At 49.2% G+C, this 5,356-nt stretch overlaps 1 protein-coding gene across 3 annotated transcripts in view; it reads left to right on the plus strand.

Annotated features, from left to right (window-relative positions):
- The first annotated feature begins 899 nt into the window (after positions 1-899).
- Prdm10 (PR/SET domain 10) overlaps positions 900-5,356 on the plus strand; it is a 100,545-nt gene continuing 96,088 nt past the window's right edge. For all 3 annotated transcript variants that reach the window (XM_029543397.1, XM_029543398.1, XM_029543399.1), the window contains exon 1: positions 900-1,153. The gene's annotated coding sequence lies outside the window, so the exon portion shown is untranslated. The remainder of the gene's footprint in view (positions 1,154-5,356) is intronic.

Here is a 5,356-nt window from a genome sequence, read left to right on the forward strand (position 1 = left end):
AGAGCAGTCGGGTGCTCTTACCCACTGAGCCATCTCACCAGCCCGAGAAGGCAGTCTTAAGGGACAGTACGATGTGGGTGTCCTAAGTTAAGAAAGAAGGGAGTTCTGTCATTTTTGTTTGTTCACTGTTGTCTAAACCTCGCCCCGGTCTCAAGTAGCTTAAACTGGCCTTAACTGCTCCTACTGCCTCCACCTTCCGGGTGCACCACAACTCCAGGGTTATGTGGTGCTGGGGCTTGAGCACCGGACTTAAGAGTGGTAGGCAAGCACTCTGAGACACATCCTCACTTCGATTGCTTCTGAAAAACGCCTTTCCAGAGGGGTAAATGGTGGAAAAGAGAGACGTAAGTGTAGGCGCTCTAAAGGGATGGCAAGGTCTGATGACCCAGTCCCCTTGTGTCTGGAAGGCGGATAGGCCACTCCTGGGCCCGCGGGCCGCAGTCTGTTTAACCGGTTTCCGTAGTCCCGGAAAGGCGTGTCCCAGTTGCGCCCCAGGCGCGCGCCTTCTGGCAGGTCCGCCCTGGGGCGGGTAGAGGCACGGCCCACACCTCGAGGGCATTCCAGGACCCGAGTGTGGGGGGGACAGGTGGGCTGGGAACTCGGATGTGCACTGGGTCTCCCACCGTGGACGCTCAAGCATGCTGGACTGTGCCCCTTCACTTGCCCGCCAAGGCTCTTAGATGGGCCTTGACCCCGAAGGCAAACAGTAGGGCTTTCTGATTGGCTTAGAGTACAAACGCAGGCGAGCACCGCCAGAGACCCGCTCTTCTATTGGGTTTTACATGAACTGCAGAGCACGAAATAAAGAGGCCTTCAGTCATTGGGCCATTGTGTGAATCTCCTTTTGGCTTCTCTGCCGACTGAATTAGCGTCCCAGGATTTTCGTCATGACTCTTAAATCTGGGCTTGTCAATTCGGCCCAGCGTTCCCGGTCTCTAGGAACAGCATGGGACTTTCAGAGTTTAGCCAATCACGTAACGTTGAGATCAGGTTGCCAGGCAGATTATGCTAATAAGACCCCGCCTTTTATGCTGCTCCCACTCTGCGGCGGGAAGAACCACCTGGAGGCGGCGGGGGGGTTTGATTTCCATCACCCCTAGGGAGAGAGGATCCGGGACCCGCTGATCTTCCAGCTCCCCTCACCCAACGTCGTGTAAGTACCGAAAGGATTAAGGGAACCGGATAAACCGGGGTCCAGAGGATCCCATCGCCTGGGAGAGTGTTTCGTCTTTGCTTAGTCCCACCCAAAATGGCGCCCAGCTCTTTCTGCGTCTCAGCGCCCGGCCGGGGCCAACCGACCGCGGACCCGGGTGGGGGGGGAACTGATGGTAGTGGTGGGGGGAGCAATCCCGGCGGCACCGCCCGATGGTACAGTCCAGCCGGGGCTGGGACGAGGCACCTCGCTCGGGGTGGGGGGTCAAACCATCTGCACCTTCTCCGCGGAGAGGGGAGAGTCCCCTCCGGGAAGCCGTCCGGGCCCCGCGTCCAGCGTGGGCTTCGGCGCCGCCCGCCTCGACTCCCCGGCGCGCAGCCTGCCCGGTGCCCCCCGATCGGCTCGCCTGCCCGGCCGGCCGTGCGCTCCTCTCTCCCCTCCCGCGTTGGTTGGGCCGGGACGGCCGTTGGGCTGCCTGCGCGCCGGGCGGCGGTTGGGCGGGCGGGAGTCCGCCGGCCGGACCCGTGCGGGGGGTGGTGGCGCGCGTGGCCGTGGCTTCTCGTGCGGGTATCCCGGCCCGCGATTCCCAGCCACCCCGCCCGCAGAGGGGTGGGGATCGCCCCTGCGGGTGGGTCTGCAAACGCGATGGCGGGCTGGGTAGGGCGGAGGCCGAGGACCAAGAAAACTGGCGAGCGGGCGTCCGGCTCTCATTGAGCTAATGTTAAAACTCGAAAAATCTGTAGCCAGGTTGAATAGGTACTAGGTAAAATGGTATAGTTGCGATCTGCCTTCCCGGTGTACGAAGGCTACTAAATTCGGGTGCCATTTATTTTAGCCTTGTTAGGTGGATTTCAACCCATTTCCAACCAATATGTATGTATGTACACTTAAGCCAGAGAGTAGGGGGTGGTTTTGTGGTGTCATTGATGAAATGCACCCAGCTAAAATCCCATACCCTGAATCCTTAAGAGCTTGCCTGCACATCTTTCACTAATCTTGTGTTTAAGGGCAAATGTATCTACTTTTCATTAAAGCAAAAGTTACTCTTGACTAGCCTCGCTTTCTGACCTGTTCGCGCCACTGCAGCAGTAAGGTCTTTGTGGGCCCGAGGGCGTGCGGCATTACATTGTATTCTTTTGTACTCATCCCCTCCGCTGGGGCCACCAAAATACCTTCTGCACCCATGAACTGTACTCTTTTGTTGTTCTAGGATTGAAAAAACGAAATCGGGATTGGTTGGGGACAAAGTAACCTACAATGTTTGCGCCATCTGGTATATTTAGTAACTTCACGGGGTTTACTTTTTACAAAATGAGGCGAAATTGACACAAAATGAACTATTTTCATGAGAACAACTTCCCCTGTCATTTAGTAGGTTTACATTTTTACTTTGGATCAAGATTTTTTTTCCCACCAAGTGAGTCAATTATTCCAATAACATCCACCTTCTAGTTTTCCCTTAAGGTTTTTTTTTTTTTCTTCCAGATTAAGTCATTTTTACATTTTTGTAATGATTTGTAACATGATCCACCAAAAGTAATTTGTACATTGTACTGCAGACCTTGATATAGGTGAGCATGACCAAGTGAGGCAAGCCTCTGTCTTCAAACACCCTAAATGCTTTTTATTTGGTGATTATGGACTGCCACACCAGTATGACCTCAGATTTTACAGGCCAATTTCTTGCCTTTTTCCTTTTTAATATAAGTAACACATGATTATCATAGAAACAGCATAAGAAGTAAAAGGCCCTAAAATATAATGACTAGATAAAAATCCTTACTACTAGTATTGGTGTGTTTTAGATCTTTGCATGCAAGGACAAATGTACATAAGATATTTGTGTGAGCACCTCCTGTGGCTTAGTATCTGTTTTAAGTGTAGATGGGTGTTTAAATACTTAACTGGTGATTTGCCACACGGAGTCCTATGAACTAAAAGAGTCATTTTCTTCATTTTACTTTTAAAAATTATTTATTTTGAGACGTGCAGTGCTGGCTAGCTGGCCTGGAACTCTCAGAGCAGCTTGTGTCTGCTGGGATTAAAGGAGATTAAAGCCAAGCCCTGCTACTCTGGGCTTTGCCTTGTTCTTTTGAGACAGAGTCTCACTCTGCAGTTTTAGCTGGCCTGAATAGATAGACCCATGCTGGCCGGAAACTCAAAGACATCTGCCTGCTTCCACCTCCTGGGCTTAAAGGTGTATGCCAGCACATCTGGCTCCTTTTACTTTTTAAAAAGAAAACCTGGGTCCGTGGGAAGATGCTCAGCAGGAAAAGCTGTCTGCCTGGAAAGCCCAGTTCCCAGAGTTTGTTCTCAGGCACCCATACACGGGTGGGAGGAGAGCACTAACTCCACATTGTACACCTGGAACCCTGTCCCCAACAATTAAAAAAGAAGAAAAGTTGCTACACACCTTTAATCTCAGCACTGGTGAGACATAAGCAGACGGATCCATAGAAGTGAGTTCCAGGACAGCCAGGCTACACAGAGAACCCAGCAAAACTTTGGAGTTGACTTGGTGGATAAAATGTCTGTTGTGTAAACATGAGGAACCGAATTCTAATTCCCAGTACCCTCATAAAAGCCAGTTATGTCACAGCATGTCAGTGACACAGCACTTGGGGGTGGAGACAGGCTGATCTTGGGGACTTGGTGTTCCCCCAGTCAGGCTAAGTGGGTTTATGAATGTCTCAGTTTTAGAAAGTAAGGTGGAGGGTTGGCGAGATGGCTCAGCAAGTAAGAACACTGCTCTTCCAAAGGTTCTGAGTTCAAATCCCAGCAACCACATGGTGACTCACAACCACCTGTAATAAGATCTGATGCCCTCTTCTGGTGTGTCTGAAGTCAGCTACAGTGTACTTATGTATAATAATAAATAAATCTTTTTTTTAAAAAGGAAGTAAGGTGGAGAGTGTTCCAGGAAGATACTTGGTCTCTGGGCTCCAGGTATGCAGCCACAGGCCGGTAAACACACACACATACCCATGAGTAAAAGCAAAAACAATAGAAACCAGGTAGAACTGACTGACCAGCCGAGAACTGAGAAGCACTGAGTTGTAATTTCCATTTCCTCAGTAGGTTTACATTTCACGAAGTAGTAAATACATGGTGACTGCAGGATTTCATTTGGTAAAGATGATATGGTGAAAACTCGTAAGCATCCGGTTGTAGTTTATTTTAAACTTGGAGTGCCATTCAGATGGTTGCTGCCATTCAAATACATATTCTTCTATAAGTGTAGACACTCCCAGTCCAGCTATCTGCTTTCCTACATGCAGAGCTTGTTTCTGTTTATGATAGACACTCTGTCAGATTAACAAGTGGAAATTAAGCCTAGTGAGTTAAGAAAAGTGCAGCGTTAGGGATGGGAATCTAGTTCAGTGGGAGAGTGTGTCTGGGATGTGTTGAGTGTGTAAGGCCTTGAGTTCAGTCCCCAGTGCATGCCCCTCCCCCTACCACACAAACGCTTGGGCCAACCAGCTTTTTGCAGAGTGGTTCTACAGCAGTTCTCCTAGGGCCAGGTGGGGTAGGAGTGAGAGAGTAAAGAGGGTGATTTGGTCCATACCATAGACATTTTTCTACTGCTTTTGTGGTTGAGTTGAATCATCATATAAGTGGTAGAAGGCTATTTGGTTCCTGTCCTTTTGAAATACCTTTGTAACACCAAGTTTAACTCATTTACTTCAGAATCGGAGTGAGGGGACTGGCTCAGCTGCTAAAGGCATCTGGTACCAAACCTGAGGCCTGCACTCAGTCCTGAGACCCGAAAGGTGGAAGAGAGAGAACTCACTCCAGGTTGTCCCCTGTACTGTCTTCCGGCATCAGGGACTCTAAGGTTGTGATTTATGCAGTGTTTCCCTGCTATGTTCCCTTTCAGCAGCATATATAGTATCCTATTAGCCAGCAGCCTGTGTCTGCCACACTTCTGAACTATGACGCATATGCAGTAAGCTAGTGTGAATGTGCACATCAAGTTTTGAGATTTAGTGTGAAAAAATAGTTTAAATATTGAGATGATAATATGTGGGCTACATAGTTAAATAACATAATTTCGCCTATTTCTGCAGTAAAAGTTCATGGTTACTGGAAACTTTCTTTCTTTTTTTTTTTTTTTTTTTTTGGTTTTTTCGAGACAGGGTTTCTCTGTATAGCTCTGGCTGTCCTGGAGCTCACTCTGTAGACCAGGCTGGCCTCGAACTCAGA

The sequence above is a fragment of the Mus pahari genome, chromosome 10 (assembly GCF_900095145.1).
Source record: "Mus pahari chromosome 10, PAHARI_EIJ_v1.1, whole genome shotgun sequence".
NCBI lineage: Eukaryota > Metazoa > Chordata > Mammalia > Rodentia > Muridae > Mus > Mus pahari.